Raw genomic sequence first — 8896 nt, 5'->3', positions numbered from 1 at the left:
CTCTGTGTTGTTTCAATAGGCTAGAATCACATTGTCACTCTTATTTTGTCTTCTAAACCAAAAATTAATCGCTTTTTGTGAAGAGCCATTTAGGAGGAGCTGCTTGGCAAATTGAACGGGGTGATCATGTGATGACGGTGGGAGTTTATTGAAATAATGTCAAAAGTAAGGCCATGTTTAGTAAAGCTAAGAACGTGGTCCGGCTCTGTAGACCCTCTGCATAGAATAAGGATATTTAGATCGATGCTAATTTCATCCCGTTCCTTCACTATACCAGCCAGCCGTAGAGTTTAAGCTGTCCATGTGTACGTTCCTGTCGTGTGTGTGTGTGTGTGTGTGTGTGTGTGTGTGTGTGTGTGTGTGTGTGTGTGTGTGTGTGTGTGTGTGTGTGAGAGAGAGTGTGGTGTGTGTGTGTGTGTGTGTGTGTGTGTGTGTGTGTGTGTGTGTGAGAGAGAGAGTGTGGTGTGTGTGTGTGTGTGACCTGGTATATGGAGAAAGTGCTGCATTAGTTTTTGGTGTTGGGACTGGGAGGCAGACAGACAGGCAGGCAGAGAGGGAGGTCTCCCAATAGTTGCTTGGTAGTGGAGGAGACGGGTCTTTAGAGAGGTCCAACAGCTGGGGTCTCGGTCCATCATGGCCTTTACTGTCAATCTAGAGAGATCTAACAGCTGGGGTCTCGGTCCATCATGGCCTTTACTGTCAATCTAGAGAGGTCCAACAGCTGGGGTCTCGGTCCATCATGGCCTTTACTGTCAATCTAGAGAGGTCTAACAGCTGGGGTCTCAGTCCATCATGGCCTTTACTGTCAATCTAGAGAGGTCCAACAGCTGGGGTCTCGGTCCATCATGGCCTTTACTGTCAATCTAGAGAGATCTAACAGCTGGGGTCTCGGTCCATCATGGCCTTTACTGTCAATCTAGAGAGGTCCAACAGCTGGGGTCTCGGTCCATCATGGCCTTTACTGTCAATCTAGAGAGGTCTAACAGCTGGGGTCTCGGTCCATCATGGCCTTTACTGTCAATCTAGAGAGGTCCAACAGCTGGGGTCTCGGTCCATCATGGCCTTTACTGTCAATCTAGAGAGATCTAACAGCTGGGGTCTCAGTCCATCATGGCCTTTACTGTCAATCTAGAGAGGTCTAACAGCTGGGGTCTCGGTCCATCATGGCCTTTACTGTCAATCTAGAGAGATCTAACAGCTGGGGTCTCGGTCCATCATGGCCTTTACTGTCAATCTAGAGAGATCTAACAGCTGGGGTCTCGGTCCATCATGGCCTTTACTGTCAATCTAGAGAGGTCCAACAGCTGGGGTCTCGGTCCATCATGGCCTTTACTGTCAATCTAGAGAGGTCCAACAGCTGGTGTCTCGGTCCATCATGGCCTTTACTGTCAATCTAGAGAGGTCCAACAGCTGGGGTCTCGGTCCATCATGGCCTTTACTGTCAATTCTAAAATGTATTCCAACAGATAAATCAGAAAAATATATAATTGTTACCATGTGGGGCAAAGAATTATGTAGTGCAAAAACTAAATGTAACCACTTCTTTTAAATTCTGTGGTAATGTACTTGGTGTGGAACGGTTTGTATGGGTCGTTACCTGGGTTTCCCACAGGGTTGCTGAACTGGAGGAGGTTTCTGGAGCTCCTGCGTGGCCTCCAGGTTCACCCAACGAAAGGGGGAGGATAAAAAAATAAGGAATGTGGAGATTTAGTGTAACGATAAAAACTATTCATTGACTGCATAGGAATCATCTCCTACTCATTCTGAGGTCTGATGCAGAGTTCTACGCGTTATTCCTGCCTTCAGTTTTTTTGTTTGTTATACTTATCTAGGCCTCTTCTCACTTGTGATTGCACAAGTTCCTTGGTTGTTGGTGGAGAAATAGGGGATAGGAGTCCGAGTCTTCTAGGGTCTTCGGGCCTTAAGGTATTTCTCCTTGGCGTCCCGCCACCAGATTCCAACCGCTTCCTTAAAATCTTGCTTTGGAGTTCCAGAATGTATCCATGGGTATTCTTTGTAGCCTTTAGTGAGTAGACACTCCAAAGTTCAGCATTTTTTTTTTTATACAGTTTTCTGTAGCTATAAACCAACATAATTTGAAAGTATTCATTGTGTTATAAAATATTTAAAAAATGTACTTTCAAGGACAATTAGTAAGGTCAAAGATCTTGTAATCTGAGTACATCAGAACAAATAAGGTTGTGGGTCGCTTCCCTCATTGGTTTAGAGAAAGGAGAAGTTCCTGTTTATATTCAATTACTCACAGTTTCTTGAATCCCACATCCTTGCCTACTTCTCAATCGTATGACCCTCTTCTCCAATAGGTTTTGAGAAGGAGGCAAGGAGAGAGAGGATGTAAGCAATTCAGGAAATGAATTTAGAAATATCCTCCTTGGCCAATGTGTGGGGCAGACTTGAAAAGTTCTGTTGTTCAAAACTTCCTTCTCTAACCTATCGACTTCAAATAGAGTGGGGACTTAGACTGTACAATGCCTTCAGAAAGTATTCACACACCTTGACTTTTTCAAAAAAAAATGTGTGTTACAGCATGAATTTAAAATGGATTAAATTGAGTTTTTATGTCACTGGCCTATACACAATACCCCATAATGACGTCACAATACCCCATAATGACATCACAATACCCCATAATGACATCACAATACCCCATAATGACAAAGCGAAAACAGGTTTTTAGAATTGTTTGCAAATGTATTAAATATAGAAAACCAGAAATGGCTTATTTACATAAGTATTCAGACCCTTTGCTATGAGACTCTAAATTGAGCTCAGGTGCATCCTGTTTTCATTGATCATCTTTGAGATGTTTCTACAACTTGATTGGAGTCCACCTGTGGTAAATTCTATTGATTTGGACATTATTTGGAAAGGCACACACCTCTCTATATAAGGTCCCACAGTTGACAGACAAGTCATAATGAGGGTCATGAAATCAAGTCATAATGAGGGTCATGAAATCAACTAAATTGTAATCCTCCTTTGGCTGTCTGCATGTCAAACAAAACCCTAATGTAGGGTTTCCCAACCCCAATCCTCTGTGACCAATAGAACAATATTTTCATACATTTTCTGGTGGTCCCTAAGGACAGTGCTGGAGTAATGTAAAATGGACCATTATCTGTAACCAATTGCTAAATGGGGGAAGGATTCTTGAGAAAATATGTAACCCTCCTGAAGTCGAGGTATTTATGAAGCTCCTTCAGTCACCTTGTGTTGAGGACGATGTCTCAGTTGGTAGAGCATGGTGTTTGCAACACCAGGGTTGTGGGTTCGATTCCAACGGGGGACCAGTACGGAGAATATTTTTTTTATTTTTAATGAAATGTATGCATTCACTACTGTAAGTCGCTCTGGATAAGAGCGTCTGCTAAATGACTAAAATGTAAATGTCTGTGAGAGCCTGATGTGATGGAGAGCCCTTTGTGATCCATTCCTTGGTGTGGTCGTTCCCCCCAGGCAGCCATGTTCACAGTGTCCCAGTGTCCATGTGTGTTCATTCACCACATGGTGAATTACACCCTTCCACAGGTCCTGTCTCATACAATCGCAATGCATTGCATTCCCCACTTTGCCTATTGCAGAAATGATTTCAGCAATTTGGGGACGAGTGCTAGCTCACAGCTAAACATAATACAAGAGTAATAAATAAGACACGATAAATATAACTGACAATAAATAAATAAACTTCTCGTACAACACCACCACAAGTGGTTCACAACCTCCTTCGTCCACAGGATGACTTCTACCTTTAATCTGTGGTTAACAACCTCCTTCATCCACAGGATGACTTCTACCTTTAATCTGTGGTTAACAACCTCCTTCATCCACAGGATGACTTCTACCTTTAATCTGTGGTTCACAACCTCCTTCGTCCACAGGATGACTTCTACCTTTAATCTGTGGTTCACAACCTCCTTCATCCACAGGATGACTTCTACCTTTAATCTGTGGTTCACAACCTCCTTCATCCACAGGATGACTTCTACCTTTAATCTGTGGTTAACAACCTCCTTCATCCACAGGATGACTTCTACCTTTAATCTGTGGTTCACAACCTCCTTCATCCCCAGGATGACTTCTACCTTTAATCTGTGGTTAACAACCTCCTTCATCCACAGGATGACTTCTACCTTTAATCTGTGGTTCACAACCTCCTTCGTCCACAGGATGACTTCTACCTTTAATCTGTGGTTCACAACCTCCTTCATCCACAGGATGACTTCTACCTTTAATCTGTGGTTCACAACCTCCTTCGTCCACAGGATGACTTCTACCTTTAATCTGTGGTTAACAACCTCCTTCGTCCACAGGATGACTTCTACCTTTAATCTGTGGTTAACAACCTCCTTCGTCCACAGGATGACTTCTACCTTTAATCTGTGGTTAACAACCTCCTTCATCCCCAGGATGACTTCTACCTTTAATCTGTGGTTCACAACCTCCTTCGTCCACAGGATGACTTCTACCTTTAATCTGTGGTTCACAACCTCCTTCGTCCACAGGATGAACCTGGATGTTAAAAAAAAGACTATTACCAAATTACAGCTTTTTTTTTTTTTAACAAATACATTTGCGCAAGCACACTTACTTTAGTAGATGCCAACCAATGTCTAAATAGCACAGGAAGTTCAAAGATACAAGTCTGTGACATCCTTCATTACATGTAGAGAAATACAACAAAGCCACGTTAGAATTGGATTAACTCACCAAATTCAATGATGCTTGCTGTGCTTCTCAAACTGATTTGGACCCCAAAGGGTGGAAGGACATGGCAATCTGTACATGTTCCCCCCTGTTGCGAAACGGGCACTGATCCACAGGCAGCACAAGAAAGTTTGTCAGATGTATTAAACTGTCTTCATAAGTGACAGACGCATGCATGCTTGCCAATGATGTCATCCTCGCAAATCACTTGAAGAGTGGGTCAGGCGTGTCTGTGGATGGAGTCGTGTCTGTGGATGGAGGCGTGTCTGTGAATGGAGGCGTGTCTGTGGATGGAGGCGTGTCCGTGGATGGAGTCGTGTCCGTGGATGGAGTCGTGTCTGTGGATGGAGTCGTGTCTGTGGATGGAGGCGTGTCTGTGAATGGAGGCGTGTCCGTGGATGGAGGCGTGTCCGTGGATGGAGGCGTGTCCGTGGATGGAGGCGTGTCCGTGAATGGAGGCGTGTCTGTGGATGGACGCGTGTCTGTGAATGGAGGCGTGTCCGTGGATGAAGGCGTGTCTGTGGATGGAGGCGTGTCTGTGGATGGAGGCGTGTCTGTGAATGGAGGTGTGTCTGTGGATGGAGGCGTGTCCGTGGATGGAGTCGTGTCTGTGGATGGAGTCGTGTCCGTGGATGGAGGCGTGTCCGTGGATGGAGGCGTGTCTGTGAATGGAGGCGTGCCTGTGGATGGAGGCGTGTCCGTGGATGGAGTCGTGTCTGTGGATGGAGGCGTGTCTGTGAATAGAGGCATGTCTGTGAATGGAGGCGTGTCTGTGAATAGAGGCGTGTCTGTGGATGGAGGCGTGTCTGTGAATGGAGGCGTGTCCGTGGATGGGGGTGTGTTTGTGGATGGAGGCGTGTCTGTGGATGGAGGCGTGTCCGTGGATAGAGGCGTGTCTGTGGATGGAGGCGTGTCCGTGAATGGAGGTGTGTCTGTGAATGGAGGTGTGTCTGTGGATGGAGGTGTGTCTGTGGATGGAGTCGTGTCTGTGGATGGAGGCGTGTCTGTGAATAGAGGCGTGTCTGTGAATGGAGGCGTGTCTGTGAATAGAGGCGTGTCTGTGAATAGAGGCGTGTCTGTGGATGGAGGCGTGTCTGTGAATGGAGGCGTGTCCGTGGATGGGGGTGTGTTTGTGGATGGAGGCGTGTCTGTGGATGGAGGCGTGTCCGTGGATAGAGGCGTGTCTGTGGATGGAGGCGTGTCTGTGGATGGAGGCGTGTCTGTGAATAGAGGCGTGTCTGTGGATGGAGGTGTGTCTGTGGATGGAGGCGTGTCCGTGGATGGAGAGATCCAACCGTTCTGTTTTAACACATAGAAAATAATGTGGATAAATAATTTGCCCAAAACGTTACAGCTGTAGTATAAGATGCACATTTCAAAATGTATACATGGCTAAAGGCATGGAATGATAAACATACCGCACAGAAAGGGAAGGAATGTATTCTTCGTCCGAGCTGCTGTCCCCAGAATCTTCAAACTCGTCAGACTCCTCTTCATCAGTATCTTCATTCACCTGTGATTCCTTTGAGGGACTCCATGTCTCAGCAACACCACTTTCGTCAGCACCAATTTCATCATCCCAATCGATGCTAATGTAACAGTATAGCTTCCGTCCCTCTCCTCACCCCAACCTGGGCTTGAACCAGGGACCCTCTGCACACATCAACAACTGACACCCCACGAAGCATCGTTACCCATCGCGCCACAAAAGCCACGGCCCCTTTGCAACGCAAGGGGAAACCCTACTTCAGGTCTCAGAGCGAGTGACATCTCCGATTGAAACGCTATTAGCGCGCACCACCGCTAACTAACTAGCCATTTCACATCGGTTACACCACCGCTAACTAGCCATTTCACATCGGTTACACCACCGCTAACTAACTAGCCATTTCACATCGGTTACACCACCGCTAACTAACTAGCCATTTCACATCGGTTACACCACCGCTAACTAACTAGCCATTTCACATCGGTTACACCACCGCTAACTAACTAGCCATTTCACATCGGTTACACCACCGCTAACTAGCCATTTCACATCGGTTACACCACCGCTAACTAGCCATTTCACATCGGTTACACCACCGCTAACTAACTAGCCATTTCACATCGGTTACACCACCGCTAACTAGCCATTTCACATCGGTTACACCACCGCTAACTAGCCATTTCACATCGGTTACACCACCGCTAACTAGCCATTTCACATCGGTTACACCACCGCTAACTAGCCATTTCACATCGGTTACACCACCGCTAACTAGCCATTTCACATCGGTTACACCACCGCTAACTAGCCATTTCACATCGGTTACACTAACACAAATAAGACAGAATAGTAATATAATGGTCATTTGAAAATACAAACAACAAAAGTAAGCTCACTAGCACATCACAAACACTAATAAAAAAATAGTCCACACTATTCATTAGGTCAATGACCTCATCTTCATTTTATGTCTATGGTCTCTTCAGAGATGCTCATATACATCAGGCTAAATAGAAGTGATGGAACATAACAGAAAAAGTTCATTTACTGAATGTGATCCGTACAACATTGGCAATACAGTGATAATGTCTGGGAATAGTTAAAGGAAAAAACTATAATGTTGCCTGTTTTCGCCTTCTGATGCCTCTATGGTACTCCCATCTAACTCAACCCCTCCAGGATCCTCCCTGATACTCCCATCTAGCTCAACCCCTCCAGGATCCTCCCATCTAACTCAACCCCTCCAGGATCCTCCACGATACTCCCATCTACCTCAACCCCTTCAGGATCCTCCCATCTAGCTCAACCCCTCCAGGATCCTCCATGATACTCCCATCTAACTCAGACTCCTCCAGACTCCTCCATGATACTCCCATCTAACTCAACCCCTCCAGGCTCCTCCATGATACCCCCATCTAGCTCAACCCCTCCATGATACTCCCATCTAACTCAACCCCTCCATGATACTCCCATCTAACTCAACCCCTCCAGGCTCCTCCATGATACCCCCATCTAGCTCAACCCCTCCAGGATCCTCCATGATACCCCCATCTAGCTCAACCCCTCCATGATACTCCCATCTAACTCAACCCCCCCAGGCTCCTCCATGATACCCCCATCTAGCTCAACCCCTCCAGGATCCTCCATGATACCCCCATCTAGCTCAACCCCTCCAGGATCCTCCATGATGCTCCCATGTAGCTCAACCCCTCCAGGATCCTCCATGATACCCCCATCTAGCTCAACCCCTCCAGGATCCTCCATGATGCTCCCATGTAGCTCAACCCCTCCAGGATCCTCCATGATGCTCCCATGTAGCTCAACCCCTCCAGGATCCTCCATGGTGCACCCATCTAGCTCAACCCCTCCAGGATCCTCCATGATGCTCCCATGTAGCTCAACCCCTCCAGGATCCTCCATGATGCTCCCATGTAGCTCAACCCCTCCAGGATCCTCCATGGTGCACCCATCTAGCTCAACCCCTCCAGGATCCTCCATGGTGCACCCATCTAGCTCAGACTCCTCCAGGCTCCTCCAGAAACTCATCCCCCCCCCCCCTTTAGAAAAAGAGAGTCAGTTATACTCCAAGCATATCGTATCTTCATTACTGGCAAACATTTTGACAAATGGAGAGGGAGACATTACAGTACCAGAGACATACACCTCCACATAGGTTACTCAAAGAAGGCATAGGCCTGTAGCCTATAGAACATTGTCTATATTTGCGGGTTAGGGTTTGGTGTGGGCCTCAGATTTGCACTTTATCGCAGTCTGGCAGTTTGGTATTGCTGGTGAACAAACAGCTGACCAACACGAGGCTTTGCTTGTCTAAGAAATCCGCTGTTGTTGATTAGGCTCGGGAAGAAGATGACCTGCGCCTCTGAGGGACGCTGCTCAAACAGGGAGGGTGCAGCCCTCCAATTCAAAAACAAGAGTAGTACCTGCTTTTTGTTGACCAATAGGAAAACTGCAAATCTCAACACAATTTTGTAAGGGCCCATTTTATGACATTATAATGCCAAAAAAAAAAAAAATATATATATATACATGATTTTCCTTTAAAGTTTTCATTTAAAAAATGAAGTGATAGCAGAAGCAGTGTGTGAATTATATCATTGTTACCATGCACCTGCAATAAGATAGCTCACATTTCCAGGTGCCTTTTTGAATTTATGAGGCAAT

Source organism: Salmo salar, chromosome ssa19 (assembly GCF_905237065.1).
Source record: "Salmo salar chromosome ssa19, Ssal_v3.1, whole genome shotgun sequence".
Lineage (NCBI taxonomy): Eukaryota > Metazoa > Chordata > Actinopteri > Salmoniformes > Salmonidae > Salmo > Salmo salar.
This window is presented reverse-complemented; position numbering follows the sequence as displayed.